General features: G+C 41.3%; 1 long non-coding RNA gene across 1 annotated transcript; it reads left to right on the top strand.

Moving 5' to 3' along the window:
* The first annotated feature begins 5,445 nt into the window (after positions 1-5,445).
* On the top strand, positions 5,446-7,912 carry LOC116358318 (uncharacterized). The gene is made up of 3 exons (XR_004206209.1): positions 5,446-6,181; positions 6,497-7,419; positions 7,598-7,912. It is a non-coding gene; the product is annotated as an uncharacterized LOC116358318 (long non-coding RNA).
* The last annotated feature ends 954 nt before the right edge of the window (positions 7,913-8,866 follow it).

The raw sequence follows: 8,866 nt of genomic DNA on the forward strand, positions 1-8,866 counted from the left end.
AAAAGTTCCACAATCCAGCAGTGAATCTTCTTCTGAACAGCTCAGTACTAAACAGGAACAAATTCCCTCACTGCTTGTACTGAGTGCAAGGGCCATCACTGTAAAAATGGATAGTGGTAACCTCTGGATGTGCACTTTGCACATAATCAAGCACTGGTGACAAGTGCTGCCAGATTGCTGGTGGGCCCTTCTGTCTGGAGGGGGACACTGTGCAGAAGGACACCGGTCGGGGGGTTGTATGCACATAAAGCACACCTGTGTGCAATGTTGCCTGCTGGTGTGATGCTCTGAAGTGAACCGTCTGTATTTCTGTGGCGTACTTAGAGGTCATTTTCGGGAAAGTCAACATGAATAAAGCATTCATGTGCTTTGAAGCCTTGTTTCAGTGCCCTGTTGTGGGTAAACGGATTCTTGATGTTGTAAGTGTGCACCTTAAACTTGCGCAGCATCAGGTTCAGTTGTTCCAGCAGTTGCTCTTGGGTGGTCTGGAACTCTTTTTTTGATGGTGACTTTGGATGTGCCGCCATTGGGGTCATTCTTGTGCTCCTTATCCACAGTTGCCCACTGGACATAAGTCACTTCATTCTTATCATTGTATTGGCCAGAGACAGGACGAGAGGTCCTTGCACACCGCATAGTCCCCATATATGCACTTCATCAAATCAAATCAAATCAAATTTATTTATATAGCCCTTCGTACATCAGCTGATATCTCAAAGTGCTGTACAGAAACCCAGCCTAAAACCCCAAACAGCAAGCAATGCAGGTGTAGAAGCACGGTGGCTAGGAAAAACTCCCTAGAAAGGCCAATACCTAGGAAGAAACCTAGAGAGGAACCAGGCTATGTGGGGTGGCCAGTCCTCTTCTGGCTGTGCCGGGTGGAGATTATAACAGAACATGGCCAAGATGTTCAAATGTTCATAAATGACCAGCATGGTCGAATAATAATAAGGCAGAACAGTTGAAACTGGAGCAGCAGCACAGTCAGGTGGAAGTTGAAACTGGAGCAGCAGCATGGCCAGGTGGACTGGGGACAGCAAGGAGTCATCATGTCAGGTAGTCCTGGGGCATGGTCCTAGGGCTCAGGTCAGTTGAAACTGGAACAGCAGCATGGCCAGGTGGACTGGGGACAGCAAGGAGTCATCATGTCAGGTAGTCCTGGGGCATGGTCCTAGGGCTCAGGTCCTCCGAGAGAGAGAAAGAAAGAGAGAAGGAGAGAATTAGAGAACGCACACTTAGATTCACACAGGACACCGAATAGGACAGGAGAAGTACTCCAGATATAACAAACTGACCCCAGCCCCCCGACACATAAACTACTGCAGCATAAATACTGGAGGCTGAGACAGGAGGGGTCAGGAGACACTGTGGCCCCATCCGAGGACACCCCCGGACAGGGCCAAACAGGAAGGATATAACCCCACCCACTTTGCCAAAGCACAGCCCCCACACCACTAGAGGGATATCTTCAACCACCAACTTACCATCCTGAGACAAGGCTGAGTATAGCCCACAAAGATCTCCGCCACGGCACAACCCAAGGGGGGGCGCCAACCCAGACAGGATGACCACAACAGTGAATCAACCCACTCAGGTGACGCACCCCCTCCAGGGACGGCATGAGAGAGCCCCAGCAAGCCAGTGACTCAGCCCCTGTAATAGGGTTAGAGGCAGAGAATCCCAGTGGAAAGAGGGGAACCGGCCAGGCAGAGACAGCAAGGGCGGTTCGTTGCTCCAGAGCCTTTCCGTTCACCTTCCCACTCCTGGGCCAGACTACACTCAATCATATGACCCACTGAAGAGATGAGTCTTCAGTAAAGACTTAAAGGTTGAGACCGAGTTTGCGTCTCTGACATGGGTAGGCAGACCGTTCCATAAAAATGGAGCTCTATAGGAGAAAGCCCTGCCTCCAGCTGTTTGCTTAGAAATTCTAGGGACAATTAGGAGGCCTGCGTCTTGTGACCGTAGCGTACGTGTAGGTATGTACGGCAGGACCAAATCAGAGAGATAGGTAGGAGCAAGCCCATGTAATGTTTTGTAGGTTAGCAGTAAAACCTTGAAATCAGCCCTTGCTTTGACAGGAAGCCAGTGTAGAGAGGCTAGCACTGGAGTAATATGATCAAATTTTTGGGTTCTAGTCAGGATTCTAGCAGCCGTATTTAGCACTAACTGAAGTTTATTTAGTGCTTTATCCGGGTAGCCGGAAAATAGAGCATTGCAGTAGTCTAACCTAGAAGTGACAAAAGCATGGATTAATTTTTCTGCATCATTTTTGGACAGAAAGTTTCTGATTTTTGCAATGTTACGTAGATGGAAAAAAGCTGTCCTTGAAATGGTCTTGATATGTTCTTCAAAAGAGAGATCAGGGTCCAGAGTAACGCCGAGGTCCTTCACAGTTTTATTTGAGACGACTGTACAACCATTACGATTAATTGTCAGATTCAACAGAAGATCTCTTTGTTTCTTGGGACCTAGAACAAGCATCTCTGTTTTGTCCGAGTTTAATAGTAGAAAGTTTGCAGCCATCCACTTCCTTATGTCTGAAACACATGCTGAAAAACACACTTCATGCACTCCGTTTTGCATGTGACGGATTTTAGAAGTTCATCAGGTTTGAAAGTGCTGATTATCTTCAGGTGGTGCGGTTTCTGTACGATAAAACTGAGATTTTCATGCAGTTGCACATGCAAGTCTCCTGGTCACTTAGAGTTGGGTGAACAACCCAAAAGGGGCTCAGTGAGCAGAAGAGGGAGTATGAGAAACCCATCATGTTCTGCCAAAATCTTTACATGTAGATTTTTCATTGTGTCCAAAAGGAACCTCTTCTGATTTTTGATTTTCTTCCTTGTGAGGCGTCTGCCTCTTCCCAGTCGTTAATCAACTGACATCATCCATGGTGTAAAAATCTCGGACTTTGTTTTTGAAGCCATCTACCACCCTACTGTTTCTCTTCCTTTGGTAGTTTAAGTTAAGTTCTGCATTCTTCACATTCATCAGCCACCTTTTATTTGACAACCCAAATGAACTTTGGGAGAGAAGTTGCAGCCTATATTTTTTTGTTTTCCTGTCACTATCTTTGAGATGAGTTGCCTTTCCCTTTATCCCCATGAGTTGCTGTACCTCTGTCGGATGTCCTCCACTAAGATGTCATGGAAGACAAGGGTCTTTTGCATTGTAGCGTGTGGTAGCAGTCTCATTTGTTTGTCAACTTTTGTACATGGAGATGGATAATTCTGTTTCATACGCAGAATGCTTTCCTTATACCTCTCCTTTTTTTCGGGTTTGTGTCCGTAGCTGCTTTTGTATCTCTTCAGTTTGTTTCCGGAGCTTCTCTGATGTATTTCACCTTTAACGCCCTTCGTCTGCCTAAAACACACATCACAATTACAATAGTTGTTAAATTGTTAAATTAATAAGTGGCTACAGTAAAATGTTATCTATATGCCCTATTAACTGGCCATCACCCATTTTACACATAATCCATTCAACACACTAGCACTAACTCTCATCCTGACCTTGAACTGCTTGGCTCTGGATTAACAGTTATGTCTGGTGAAAGATGGGGTTATCTGGAGGTGTGGTGACGTGCTTTAGGGCTTCTTTCCTGGACTTGATCCTATAGTAAGTCTCCCTCCACTCTTTGTGATGTCTGCGCTTTTCCCTCTTACTAAATGTTAGTGTTTTCTTCCTGCCTGATGCTATATCCTACCTATATTTCTGCTGTTCCTTCTTCAAGTATCTGTCTCTCCTTTCTGGGTCGGCATCACGTCGAGTGTGACAGCGCCGCTGCTTCTCTGCAGCACTTAATCGATTGGCTCTCTGTAAGTAATGTGTTCACATTTCAAAACCGAAAACACCTTCAGTAATTCAAACTGTGAAACTTAAAATCAAGAGAATAGTATTATAATTAATCAATGTATATACCAGATACACATTTAAAATGGCTATTTTATTCAAACTTCTCACTTCTCACAGCATTAGCAAATACATGAAATGTAGCCACATGGCATCAATGTTAATAGCATGAGAACACTTAGCACCTTCAAGTGGTTTCCCAAAACTATCTTTAAAAAAAAAAATAGGACTGTACATTGAGATTGACATTCTCAGTCATACTTACAATATGATAAAAAGAGTGAGAGAACATACTTTTGGTCTTCCCATGGCATCAGGAGACAATGATGCTACTTCCTGTTGATCATGTGACTTGTGGAATGTCTCAAAGTTTAGAGGGGGGAATGTGTCAGGGTAACAGGACTGTATTGTATTTTGACTAACATATGACTTTCCTCTGAGAAAATGTATTTTATGTCTAAATTGGAAAAAGAGTCACCCAATAATTTAAAAAAAGAAGATTTGTTTGTTTCTTATATAATATTTAATGGTGAAGTGTAGTGGGGACGGGCTAAAATAAAAAAAAATCTGTGTTCTAGGTAGTTTTTTTATTAAGGTTGTACATTATGGATCTTCAAATTGCAATTAGGACCATGTGCATGACACTTTGCTTGATAATATAATGTATTATACAGATACTTTACATGTATATTTATGCATGTAATGTCCTGGGGACGGAAAAGGCACCGATTCGGCGGAATGGCCCTTACATTAATTAAATCAACCATACATTTTAGAAACGTACATAAACCACAATAAACCACATAAACCCTGTGTGCACAGGGCTGTACTAACAGCAACACAAGTAGTACAAGTAGACTCCAGTGTTCCGCTCCAGACTGCTTTTTATTGTGGTTTATGTTCGACACAGCGTCCAGGTCAAACTGTACACAAAAGTGACAGTTTGATTCTCCTGTAACAGTCTACTGGTCTTTCAGCTCCTTCAGCTCCTGCCACTTGAGTGTCTGAATGTTACTTGGCGCTGATGTTAACTCCTACAGTCCCACTTCTAGCCCCTTTAAAAAATATATATTGTTGGAGCTCCAGACTTCTGGTTTGTTCCATTGGTTTTCTGTATGATTAACAAGCTCTTAAAAGCGATGGAAATCTCATCCAAAACGAATGCAGTGGAAACATTACAGAAGATAACATGGTAAAACACTTCATTGTGAAGCTAAATATAAGGGCTGGACATGCAGATAAGAGTGATTAATTGATGGGGTCTGACTGATGGGTTACAGTGCATTTGGAAAGTATTCAGACATTTTGTTACGTTAAAGACTTATTTTAAAATGGATTTAATAGTTTTTTCCACTCAATTGACACACTACCCCATAATGACAAAACAAAGAAAGGCTTTTGGAGAAAGAAAAAAAAGAAACAACTAATCAAATTTACATTAGTATTCAGACCCTTTACTCAAATCCCTGAGCTTTCTTGAAGCACCTTTAGTAGCGATTACAGCCTTGAGTCTTGGGTATGATGCTACAAGCTTGTACCTGTATTTGGGGAGCAAAAAATAAAATGTTATTGGTCCCCCCCCCCAAAAAAAATAAGAAAGAAAAGAAAGTGGTACATTTCCGTGTGCCGCTTAGGCCGCCCATTGTGATTCGCTTGTGGACGTGATGGTAGCATATAGCAGCATGTTCTACTGTGCATCAATAATTCAGCGTAACAAGTTTGTATGAAGGTCTGGTTATTAAATGGGTACATAGTTCAATAGTAATATCCTTTAAAACGCTCTGGTGTCAAACATATTTTGCAGCCCTGTTTCCAATTGGCCACATGGCTGGGAGAACCTATTAAAGTAAGTAAATACATTTCGAAAATGTAAAAAAAATGTTTTATTAGCTAACTAGCTACAGTGCAGGCTAACTCAAATGAACTGCTAACGTTAGTTGGCTAGCTAGCTACCTAGCCAACTTCACATACTATATAGCTAGCTAAGTGAATGAAATATCACCACCTGTATTTATCACTGTAAAAAACAAACTCCAAATGCATTTGTAGGTAGCTAGCTAACAACCATGGAGGAGGGTGAAAGGATAGCAGCCCCAACTGTCAGTGAGAGAGCAGGCTATTCTGTATAGGACAGGTACTTTTGTGTAGTTCCTGTCCCTAAAAGTGAGGATGGAGATAATATTAACTTAATATTCAGTGCGGTCTAATTTGACTATAATGAAGTCTGTTTCTTGTGAGGTTTTCTGTCCTCAGATAAAGAGAGCTATGAAAGCCTGTATACACATGAAGAGCAGTGGTTCTCAGTCCTGGTCCTGGAGACTCAGAGGTGCACATTTTGTTTTTGCCTTAGCACTGCACAGCTGATTCAAATGATCAACTCATCATCAAGCTTCAAGTGGTATTTATGTATTCATTTGTGATGCTGTCCTTGATATGATCCTGTTATTGTCACATACTACACATTCACATATGTGTGCCCATGCATCTATCAATCCAATGTTATCATGATTTGTCATCAGGGATATTATACTTTAGTAATCCACAATGACCTGGTGATGTAAAAGTCTAATAATTACATTGTCTTCCATATTCCTACAAATATCTTGTAACTCGAGATTCCTTCAAAACGGTTAACATGTAGGGCACTGCAAGGTTGGGTGACCAGGGCCACCTGGACCTGCCTTCTGGAGGAATTCAGGTGTGTGATGGCTACCTGTGTTCTGCATAACTTCATGAGGATGGACACGAGGACCAGGAGGGGATCTGCAGCTCGCCGCTGTGTGCCAGAGGAGAAGTCTGCAGGATGTTTCAAGGATGGGGTCCAACAACGCAGCAAGAGAGGCAATCCGTGTGCAGGAGGTCTTCACTTCCTACTTCTTCGAAGAGGGAGTTGTTCCCTGGCAACACCATAGACTACACTATGCACAACCAAAGGCTTTTTAAGAGCCATTCACATTGCAATAAGAGTATTTTTCCATTTACTTAGCTAAGTCAACTGCAGTTATTCAATTCCCAGTTTCTCTCCCTTTGATTTCTACTTCTCAGGTGAGGGTACTGTTTAGGTAAGGGTGTGGTGTCTGTACAAAAACAAAACAAGCTATTTTTTTTTTTTTTTTTTAAATCAATATGGGTATTCGAAACCCTATAACCCACATCTACACACATGTATCAATCTGATTGATGGATTGTGTTGTACCAGGCTCAGGTGTATAACTGTGGCTCCTTCCACCTTCAAAGAATGGGCAAAAGAGCCAACCATGGAGAATAGCAAGACACTTGACTATTTCTATAACTATGCTATATTGTTTGTCCTCGTGTGTTCGTTCATGTTTTTCAGCATAAAGTACTCTGCAGCCACTTAGTGTGGTGTGGACACCAGGTGAGGCGACACACACAGATTCCTGTTGAACACTGTCCCTTTAACTACCTTAATTTCTCAATAAGTCTCTCCTTCACTTCATCCCCCTCTCCTCTTCTCCCTAAATCCTCTAGGTTATATCAGCTGTGTCGGTGAACCCCTCCTGCATCTGAACTGGCTACATCGAGGGCACAGCATGATAAGAGGTGAGAGGTCACTTGGTAAGGTCAACAGGAAGTATTATTAAAGAGATGCTTTACATTGAAATATCAGAGTTAATGATCCAAGGTCAGTTTTGCATTTCATCTCCTGATTATTATGACTAACAATGTTAGAATTAAAAAATAAAAACACACGGCATAAACATGCTCTCTACATCTGCAGATGTTTTGATGTGAGAGGATGCCAACCCCCAGTCCCATCATCGCTACCTCATCCGCTTTTAAGATAACCTTCGGGCTGACTAGAGACACTTATGTAATTGTGATGAACTGAGAGAATATTTGGGTTGCACTGTGATTCATTAATCATAGGAGCAGGGGAAGGCAGCATATGTTCTTACCTCTTTCCCTTTTACACCTCTCTTGCCACCTTTCTTCCTCTGTTATTATAATGCATAACAGATATGCATTGAAGTACAGATTGAACTTGTATTGATAACACTTGGATAATGAACTGCTTTCAATAAAGTGTTTCAAATTGAAATTAAGTCTGATTTGATGAAATACTACACCTATCCTGTGTTTATCAGATCAATGCAGATGAAGGGCATTAGATATGGAGATTAACCGGTTTTAGACTATTTACATGATGCATAGGAAGTGTAGTGTACTGTTTTGTAAATTATACTTATGTATATATGAATTACAAATCAGTCTTTAACTAGTTAAATCTGGTTTCTAGTCTTAGTTACAATGTGTAACCCTTGATGTCCCAGGACCAAGATTGGTTAACACTGTTGTGGTGTATAATTGTAATACATACATGCAGACACAGCATAATACAAAGACAGGAATGTGATACTCCTGGTATTGGATAATCTCAAGACATTCATACCTGAACTGCACCTTTATTTGCCAAGGTAGAGTACATGATCAGTGAATATATTAAATGTGGGGAACTCATGCATGGTAATAACTACATAATAACTACATGTATATACAATTTGCATCCTTTGTAATATTCATATGTGTAAACATACTGAATTGTAATTGGATGCATTTTACCGCCATCTCATACTATGATTGGTTAAGACCATCCAAATGGTTAGGTCATGGTCAGTTTGATCCTGGTTGGCGATACGTGAACATGCCAGTTATAGCTAGCTAATAAAGAGCTACGTTGAGAAATATCCTGTACTGCATTTTATTATTTTGTACAAAGTGTGCAAAACTAGACATCCTTGGCACAAAGTTATATTACACTGCTCAAAAAAATAAAGGGAACACTAAAATAACACATCCTAGATCTGAATGAAATGTTCTTTTTAAATACTTTTTTCTTTACATAGTTGAATGTGCTGACAACAAAATCACACAAATGATCAATGGAAATCAAATGTATCAACCCATGGAGGTCTGGATTTGGAGTCACACTCAAAATTAAAGTAGAAAACCACACTACAGGCTGATCCAACTTTGATGTAATGTCCTT

The sequence above is a fragment of the Oncorhynchus kisutch genome, linkage group LG29 (genome assembly GCF_002021735.2).
Source record: "Oncorhynchus kisutch isolate 150728-3 linkage group LG29, Okis_V2, whole genome shotgun sequence".
Classification (NCBI taxonomy): Eukaryota; Metazoa; Chordata; class Actinopteri; order Salmoniformes; family Salmonidae; genus Oncorhynchus; species Oncorhynchus kisutch.